Source organism: Caenorhabditis elegans, chromosome IV (genome assembly GCF_000002985.6).
Source record: "Caenorhabditis elegans chromosome IV".
Taxonomy (NCBI): Eukaryota; Metazoa; Nematoda; class Chromadorea; order Rhabditida; family Rhabditidae; genus Caenorhabditis; species Caenorhabditis elegans.
In genome coordinates, this window is record NC_003282.8 from 2,073,403 (window position 1) to 2,083,765 (window position 10,363).

The following is a 10,363-nucleotide window of genomic DNA, read 5'->3' on the forward strand; positions in this document are numbered from 1 at the left end:
AAAATTTGTAAAATTACACATTTTGAGTTATTTTATTGTTTAAGCAGACACACTACACGGAACTTATTCAGAAAACAGATATGTGTGCTAGAAAATTTAGTAGTTTTGGTGCTCCAAAAAACATTGAAAAAATATCAAATTTTTTGGAGTTTGTTAAGCACGGCAAATTTTGAGATTTGCCGCTCACCCCTGATTCAAACTTTTCAGAAAGTTTGGCTGGTGGTCATCTCAAATTTCTGCGCATTTTCAAAAATGTTGTAAAGTTTGGTAATTTCAAAAATTTCCAGGAAATTCAAAATCCAATTTCTCAATAAAATATTGCCGTAAAATTGAAATCCTAATTGTTCTTTTTCAAAAATAATTAGAGCTGAGAAAAAATAAAAATTAATATTCAAAATTTGTTTTTTTTCTGTTTTTAAAATTTCCAAAATTTTGGCGCTAAATTCTTACTGAAATTGAAACTTCCTTCAATTTTTCCAAAAAAAAAAATTTAAGTCTCAAATTTTTGTTAAACAAGAAATAAAAAACTTCAAATTTAGTACCAAATTCAAATTTTTATCAGAAATTTTGGGGGGAAATTCAAATCTGAAAAAAAAAATTCGAAAAAAAACACACCCAGTAGTATAACAATTTTTTTACAAAAAAAATTGGCGCGAAATTCAAATTTTCAAAATTCAAATTTCCAAGTTTTTGAAAAAAAAAATATGGCGCGAAATTTGAAATTCAAGTTTTTAATAAAATTTGCGAGAAACACAATTTAGCAATAAAAACTCACTTTTTCAAATCAAATTCGGCGGGAAATTCAAAATTTAATTTTCTTTTTTCTTAATTTATGGCGTAAAATTCAACTTCAATTTCAATTTTCTGAAAATATATTCCCGTAAAATTCAAACTTAATTTTTTTTCCAAAATATTTTTTTTTTGCAAATTCAATCAGAGGTGCGCGGCAAATTTGCCGAACTTGCCGTTTGCCGAGCTCGACAAATTTCGAAATTCGCCGCACACATCAAAAGTTTGACAATACAATTTTGACCAAAACTATTTATTTTTTCCCAAAAATTTTTTTTTTTTAGTTAGCCTCCCCCACATACTCCAGGACCAAACCTTTTTTTAAAACATTTTTCTGCTCAGACACCTTGCTAGAGTAGCAATAACAACTCTAAAACTACTTTTTTCCCATTTTCAATACGTTTTTCTTTTCCACCACCCCAAAAGAAGCAAAAAAAAAAAACGTTTCCTGCTATTATATACGTATGTGGGGACCCTTTTTTCTATTACTTTGTAGTTTTCCCCACTCATTTTTTCCCGTTTTCTTCTTCTTTTTTTTGTCTACCTGACTACCTGAATAACATTTAGAACATATGCATTTTTTATTCGTTTACCCACACTTTTTTTTTTCGCCCAAATTTCCGAGAAAATTCTGTCTTGTGATTTTTGCTATTTCTTTTTCTATTTGAACAGTGAAAATTGGGAAAATTTGAATTTTACACATACAATTCCGATTTATTTTAGTTACAAATTTAGTTACAAAAATCTAATTTTTTTTGTGTTTGTGGATTCAAAAAATTAGACAAGAAAATAAATTCTAGGAAAATCGGACCGGAAGTAAATTCGCTCAATTGCACATTTTGCTGTCTGGTATTTTTTTCCGGGAATTACTTTTTGGCAACATTTTTCTGTAGTTTTTAAAATAAATTTCCAATATTTTCAATTATCTATTTCATTTTAATTTAACACGTTGTTTGGGTCCCACCATAACTTTTCGTGGCGGGACCCAATTTTTCGAATTTTTGCAATGTGGGCCTATCAAAAAGTCGAATTAAAATAAATTATTGAACAAATTTGAAAACTGAAAAATTCTGACATTTGAGCATTTCAGATTCGGAAAACTCAAACGTTTCTGAAATGTTATCAATTTTTATTGTAAATTTCTGAATCCTCTTGTTAAGAACATTTGTTTCAATACAATCTAGATTCCGTTGATTTTAAAAAAATAGTTGGGTCCCGCCACGAAAACCAGGATTACTGTAGCTGTTCGGGGCGAGACCAAAATTTTACACAATCAGTGAACCGAGTTCAAGAAATTAGGTAGAAAATTAGTAAGAATGAAAAGTGCAAAATTTACAAAAAATCTCGATGACAAATTTGAAACTTTTTTTTTCAAATATTGCAATTTTCATTTTTAGTTGTAATTTACACTGTTGGGTCTCGCCACGAAAACCCCTCGGGTTACTGTAGCTGTTCGTGACGAGACCCAATTTTTTCACAATTGAAGCTCAAGGCGAGTTACACTTGACTAATTAAGTGAAAATTCACAAAAATAAAGTTCTGGCGGCAGAATATTCAGGTCTCGTAGCGAAAACTTTTTTCGCTCGTTGTATTCAGAACTAAATATATATTCACGTACTACACCGTACTACAACCCTATCCCTTTTTCCACACCTCTCTGTCATTTTTCCATTCAAAATTCCGCACAAAATTGAAACAATTCAGTGGGGACTGACGTACTTGTATGGCTGGTTATTTCGTCACTGGCGACTTATGCTAATTTTAAGAGATTTTTTGACGAGTCGAGTTGCTATCGTTTATATATAAATAATAGACTGTACCGGGAATTTGCATAGAAATCCGAGTTTTCACCATTCACAACTTTTTTCTTTGAGTTTGGAATTGTTTTATCAATTTTTTTTTACTTTTCAAATAGCCACTTTTTCTCCTTTCTTGCTGATTTTTCCAATTTTTAACTAAAAAATCTGAATTCTGCAATATGGAAAGCCTATCTAACATCACGGGGGGTCGAACTTGCCCAAATTTATCACATTTCAGCACATAAGCCATCTCTCTTATCCACTAGGCCACGAGTTTCCGCGTCACCCGGGTGTCTGGAAATTCCGGTGCCCGCGCATGGCCTAGTGGATAAGAGGGATGATTGCCGCTCTGAAATAAAGAAAGTAGGACAAGTTCGATTCCCCGACCTGGTTTTTAGGTTTTTCATAGTGGAGAATTTGAATTTGTAACTTTCAAAAAATTGTGAATATCGAACCGGAACATTTTTTTTAATTTATAAAATTTTCTAGTCTAGTTTTCCACCTGAATTTTTCCCCCGTTTTCTTCTTGTTCCCACCACAATTTTCAAGTGTTTTCGATCAGAAATCAGCCCCGTGATATCTAACTAATTTGTTTTCTCTGTTTTCTCCCACCACAAAAGTGAGTGATTCGAATTATTTTCTGCATTCCATTTTTTTTAGGTAGCTGGGGGCAAATACGTTCACGGAATGCCTTTGTGAACAACTTTGTTAGTTGAAAACTTGCTCTTTTTCGTGATTTTTTGGGATTTTCGAGATAAAATCTTCAAAGTATTGTATCTCAAAAACTAGCAGAGCTATCAAAAAGTTGTCAATTAGCAAAATGTTAAGCATAAAATTTCCTATATTTCGGCAGTTTACATCTTTTTTGTATCTAAACTCATTTTTGAGATATGCCCGCTCAAAGTTAGGGGTACCCAGCGACTTTTCAAACCCCGTGAGATGTCGGCTGCAGGGATTTTATGAGCAATTAAGGAAATATAAAACTATTTTAGTTTAAAAACTGCTTATTATAAGATTTTTTAGAAAAAAAACAGTTAAAATCAAAAATGACAAAAAAAATTCAAAAATTTTCCAATTTTTGTCGGAATTTTTTTTTTCAAAATTTTTTTCAAAATCAGGATTCTTAAAATGTTTCATATTTATTGCATAACTATTTTTAACTAAATGAGTCACTAATGATAAAATGATAAGATATCATCAGTGATATCACTAAATTTCCTCCGAACTACCATCCCCAATCGAAAAAAATTCTTTTTCCCAAAAATTTTGAGTGTAACATGTACTCGAAACAGCCCTCCGAAAATTGAATTTTCATGGAAACAAATGGGTCAAAATGACGTAGAGAAGAAGAAAAAATTGGAAAAGAAATTTGTGGGTTCTGCCGAAAAAGAAGTAATTGGGCGGCGAAAATTAATTAAATTTTTTCTCGTTTTGCGGGCAAAGTTATTTTATTTTTTTCTATTTTTTTCGGAAATTTATGACATTGTGTGTTTTTGGAAACACAAATTTTTTTAAGGAAAAGTCGAAAAAAAATGTTTTTTTCTTCAAACCCTCCATCCATGATTTAACAAAAATCTAAAATTTTCCACATTTCAACTTTGCAGCCGACACTTCACGGGTTTGGCGGTCTTCTAGGAATGGAAACTTTGACCACAATTATCTCAAAAACTAACAAAGATATCAAAACGTTTTTAATTAACGAAATGTAGAAAATTTTACGTAGAATATTTTCTTAGTTGACGACTTCTTGATAGTATCACTAGTTTTTGAGATAATCCAGTTTTTCTAAAAAATGTGGGACACAGGGGCTGATCTGACATAATCAACTAAAAAGTTACGAATTAAAATAACATATAGAAAAAAAAAATTAATTAATTATATAAAACGGTCATTTTTCAGAAAAATTTAGAAAAATTTGGAAAAAATCCAAAAAAAAAAATTCTTTTCCTAGATTTTTTGTTGTTCTCGTGCTTTTTCCACGAAAAAAAATTATTTATATTTTCTCTAGCCACCTCTCTCAATTTCAAATACTCTCTAATCACTGATATTCACCATGGAAACGGATAGATTTAGAGAAAAAAAGGTCTGTGTGAACCAGTCAGCCATTCATTTATTGATGATTTCCGGCCTACGGAAATTTAGCAAAAAATAAATTAGTGCGAAATTTATCGAGCGGAAATCGTTTTATTTTGTTTAATTTTTAAATTTTCTAAACTTACTTTAAATTAAGATTTTTCTCAGTTTTTCAATTTTTTCAAACGATTTTTGGGTTTCAACCAAAGTGCATTTTAAGTACATTTTTTCTAGAATTTTTAGTGTTGATATTTAATTTTAGGCCGAATTTTATGTTTTTTTTTTAAATAAAATGATATTTTTAGCCGTTTTCGTTTTTTTTTCATCCAAAAAACTCAATTTTTCTAAATTTTGTCACATTATCTTGGTTTTACCTATTTGAATTTTTTCCATTAACATTTTTTGACAATTAAATTCTTTTGGTAGCTTTATTGAAAAAAAAAATCAATTTTCAACAATTTTCGGAATTTTTCAACAATTTTTTTTTCGAAAAAAAATTATTTCAGAAATTTTCATATTTTCAAATTTCCAAAATTTTTAACAATTCTCCGTGATTATTGACCATCCCCCACAAAATTCCCAAATTCCCCACAATTATATGAAACGGTTTAATCAAATTATGGTCTCTCGCAGAAAGTTCAATAGTTTTTTTTTCCAAAAAACCGGAAACCTGATCAGGGAGAACGAGAAACTCTACACACAAAATATTTTTCAAATAAAATATATGATTCATCAGGCGACTTGTTCAAAGATGATTCATTTTAAATGAAAGTGATAGTTCTTGGAAGAAGAAATCATCTTTGAAATATGAAACTTCTGAATTTTCCAGTAAAAAAAACCATAGTTTTCAAAGTTTTAACTCAGAAATTCGAATTCTCCACTATCAAAAACCTAAATACCATTACGGGGGGTCGAACTTGCGCACATTTCTGCACATGAGCCATCTCTCTTATCCACTAGGCCACGAGTGCCAGCGCCCTCAAGGAGTCGGGTCCGCATGGCCTAGTGGATAAGAGGGATGGCTGCCGCTCAGAAATAAAGATATTGGGGGTAAGTTCGAGCCCCGACCTGGTCTTTAGGTTTTTCATTGTGGAGAATTGGAATTTTTATGTTAAAATATGTTGAATTGTTAAAATAAAGCTGAAATTTAGTTTTTTTCTAATTTCTGGTAACATTTTCGAGGTCAAAAAAGCCGCAGCTTTTCCCTTTTCTAATGTTCACTTTTCATCAAGCCTTTAAAGCCACAAGGATTATAAGAGATAATAGAAGAAATTCCCTCCCCTCTCCTTCTCCTCTTGCATTTTCTTTTTCTTCTTCGTTTTTCAATATTTTCCTTCATAGCCATATTTCTCCCTCCCCAATAACATCTATTCCACACACAGCTGAGTGGATTTCTTCCAAGAAAGACTGGCCTCCCCGTCTTTCGTCTCTTCTGAAAATCCACGTGTCTCTTGTTGAGCCCTGTGTCGAAAAGTTATTTGTGCTCCAGAAGACTATGGACATTTTTTAGTTATTTCCTCACTGGAATTTTAAAATTTCGGCACCAAAAACTGAGAATTTCGAAGTGAATTGTACGTTTTTTGACACTAAAATTGATTGCAAATTTCAATTTTTGGCCGAAAATTCAAAATTTGCCTGTATTTCCAGCGTAGTTCAAGTGTGCTCTGACGCAAAAATTCAAAATTTACCGTTTTTCTCCCAATTAGTTACTTTCAACTGAAAATTTGCACACGCTGCAAACGTGCTCCAATGAGAATTCTCACATTTTTCTCGCAAATACTGTCCCTAAACTTCAAAAATCTTGGCTTCTATTTAAAGTGGTTGCCAGAAAACTAAGAAAATCTACATTTTCCCCTAAAAATTCAAATTTTTCTCGGTCGCACGTTACAAGCGCGCCCTATTGATAAAATGCGCTTAAAACTTGCAAACAGCTACAAATATGGTAATTTTGAGTAGTTTTTAGCTCAAAATCAATGAAAATTGCCTTTTCCTCTTCAAAAAGTGAGTTTCTATCATTTCTGGATGATTTTTCAGCAAAGAAACATTTTTATTTAAATATGTATGTGCCTAAGTCAACTTTATGTTTAAAAATTCATTTTTCCAGCAATTTCTATCAATTTCCAGTCAAATCTGAAATTTTTCAGATCCCAAGAAAAAAAAAATTTCAACAGAAAAAAATTCCAAGTTTCTCGAATTTCCTCATCATATACAAATTCAAAGTATGTATAAGAAATTTGAAGAAGAAGAAGAAGGCGGAAATTTGAAATTTCCGGTTCCAAACGTTTGAGCACTTCTTCTTCTTCTCAACTTACTCTTGACTCTTGCTCCCCGTATTCAGTAGTTTTTTTTTCACTACCCCTTCCCTTCCAAACTTGCCAATGATAAGGGTGTGTGTGTGTGTGAAATAACAACACACTTTATGACCTATTTACTTTTTCGTCAATTTGTTAAAATCAGGTGTTTATATAATAGAATAATATAATAATCGTAGATCAACATGATAAGCACAACATGTTAATTATTGTAAATAGAAAAGTGACGTGGACGGAAATTGTGTTTTAATGGAGACACGAAATTTCATTTTTGTTTGAAATTGTAGATCTATATTTCGTTTAGACGTCACTATATCTATCTACTTTGATAACATTGTCCGTATCACTGGAAGATATTTTTTATTGCATGCTATATACAATACAGGTTAGTTCATTCAAAATCAGTTCTTACCATCAGAGAGAGAGAGAGAGAGAGAGCAATGAAACACCTTTAATGTGCATTAATTTAGTTAGCATATACTGAATATGTTAGTCTTACTGAAATTATGTTATATCTTGGCTATATCTAAGCCGTTAAAAAGGAAAGAAATTGAAACATGATCTCTTTAAATAAAATTGAAATTGCCGGTTTGCCGGAACTTTAAAATTTCGGCAAATAGCCACCGATCTGTGCCTTTTGAAATTTTGTTTTCCCATTCTCATTAGACATTTGGCAATTATTTCCGTTTCCTGGCAAATTCGGCAAATCGGCAAATCATTTGCCGGTTTGCCGATTTGCCGGAAATTTTTAATTCCGGCAAAATTCCGATTTGCTATTTTCCGAACATCAATTTGCCGAAACTTTTAGAGGGTTTTTTATTAGACGGAAACACGGTGCTTTTTTGAACTTTTTTCCCGTCTTCTCTAAATATTTTCATAGAATTAGCCTACTTTTCAAAATACATAAATGTAGGAACATTCATAGGATTCGTACAATTTTGCCCATTCGAAATGAAATTCTGAAATTTCCAAAAAAATGTGTAAAACCAATAATTTGCCGAAAAATATTTTTCAGTAATTACCGTTTTTCCGGCAAATTGCCGATTTGCCGGTTTGCCGATAAGCCGGAAATTTTCAGTTCTGGCAATTTGCTAATCTGCCGAAAAAAATCCTTCCGAAAGGCGTACCTTTTTGATTTTTTACTACTATATACTTAACATAGTTTCTACAGTTTAGTTTTTTTTCCATACCCGCCCATATCTTGGCTATATATATATTGACTGTCATAGTATCAAAATGCCACGTATTCTTCTTATTCACCCCAACCACAACACCCACACATTTTATTGTATTCCTTCCAACACGCCCTTCAGAAAAACAAAATGTTATCACTATATCGTCACCCCAATAGTGTCTAGTCTTTCTTCTATATTTCGTAAAACATTTTGACCTATCACAAGTCTTACTCGCCATTGTTTTGAAATTTCTGAGTATCTTGTGATTTTTTAGCCTTTAAACCTTACTACTTAAAACTTCAACTTTGAAGTTTTCTTTCAAAATGCACCTGTTCGACTGATCATAGGATTTCTGACATAACTTGGTCTTTCTGCTCTTTCCAGACCCATACCTAGTAATTATTAAGGTCCTGCTTTCCTATAAACCAGCGAGTTAACAAAATCTCTCCCAATAGCTGATTTCCAGGATTTTTTTTGGCATTCAGAGCTTAAAAGTCTACTTTTCTTGCTGCTAGTGTGTGAATGTCTCTGCTTGATTCTGACTTTTCTTTTGGATTTTTGGGTTTAACTCCATTTTAGAAAATTTCATTCGTAGCCATCGTAGCACTATTATATGTTCAAAAAATTAAAAACCAATTTCAAAGATCCTGATAGTAAGTAGGAAAAATTAAATGCCGAAAATTAGTATAAATTTGATACGAATTTTAGTTCTGAGATATTTGTTTCGTCATGATAACTGTGTTTTTTATAGTTACCTAAAATTCACCCATACCAAATTACCTATATAACAAATTAAATATAAACCCTATATGCATTATTACCCATATATCTAATTATATATAAAACTAGTTAACGATATGGCTAGTTAGTTATATGTATACTGAATTATTCATACACCTAATTACTTATATCCCTAATTAACTATATACACGATTACCTATTAGGTCTCCAAATAAGTTCCGGGTCAAAAATCATAACTTTGTTCGCTGCGTATCGATTTTTATGAAACTTTGGGAATTTAGGTTATCAACTATGATCTTTCATTTGACAATAGTCACAAAATTTTTTGACCATCCCTAGTTGTCTTACTCGGAGCCAATTTTTTCAGCCATTTTTCTGATTTCGCTTCTTTTTAGCTTTGAATTGAGGTTTGTGTGCGGATTTTGCTATGTTTAAAATACATTATTAGAAAACAACAAAAGTTTGGAAAAAAATCCGTCCAAAAAAATTTTTTTTGGTTGGTCGTCAAAAAATCTTCAAAAAAATTTTTGTCGAAAAATCTAGTTTTTTTCTACAAAGTGCAAACTATTTTTACACGTACAAAACATTTCAATATCTGATTCAATATCTAATTAATATCTAATTATATATATAAAACTAGTTAACGATATGCCTAGTTAGTTATATGTATACTGAATTATTCATACACCCAATTACTTATATCCCTAATTAACTATATACACGATTACCTATATTATCATATAGAGCTTATATTGCTATTGGACAACGTTTTGAATAGCCATTCTATTAAAAAAATTTTGACATACACGAAATTTATCTAAGATATCAGTTATCTGTTAGTATGCCGAATGTAAAGCACCTAAACATGAGACGTCGTAAAACCCCTTTTAAATGCAACAAGTTGATCCAAAACCTAGGCACGCCCGGTCTCGATGTATTTCTATCAGTGATATGAAGTAATCAATCGTCCTTCATCCACCCCTCTTCACTATTTCAATTCCAACGCTGTCTGTGTCGCTGCGTCTCTCATCTCTCCCTCCCTCTCCTCCTCTCACAGTTTCATCAATTGGCGTCCCCCTTGGTCCAATTACAATAACCTGTCTCTCTTCTCGTGTTGTCTCACACACACACACACACACCGCAATATACAATTTGTGTATGTATTTGTGTGTGTGTGTGAGGCTGTATAGGAGGAGGGGGTATCAATTGTTGAACAATTGGAACCGTACACTTTTTTTTTAACCTTTCACTTATTCTGTCATGATATGCTTTACTAGGTTCGGTAGATTTTTCCTAAGCTTAACTTGAACGTTTGTAAATTTTCCAAAACCACTGCCAAATTTTGCTCATTTTTCAAATTTGATGTCTATATTTTTAATTAACGTTTTTTCAACGTACTTATGGCTTCATGGTAGGCAGGCGCGGTTTGACGCCTGCCTGAAACCTGCCCACCTGGAAAGGCAGGCAAGCGTTT

General features: G+C 32.0%; 2 non-coding genes across 2 annotated transcripts; one reads left to right on the top strand and one right to left on the bottom strand.

Annotated features, from left to right (window-relative positions):
* The first annotated feature begins 5,606 nt into the window (after positions 1 to 5,606).
* mir-8189 lies at positions 5,607 to 5,680 on the top strand. The gene has a single exon (NR_131455.1). It is a non-coding gene; the product is annotated as a pre-microRNA mir-8189 (primary transcript).
* A 4,529-nt stretch (positions 5,681 to 10,209) lies between these two features.
* On the bottom strand, positions 10,210 to 10,359 carry R05C11.5. The gene has a single exon (NR_052949.1). It is a non-coding gene; the product is annotated as an Unclassified non-coding RNA R05C11.5 (non-coding RNA).
* Between the last annotated feature and the right edge of the window lie 4 nt (positions 10,360 to 10,363).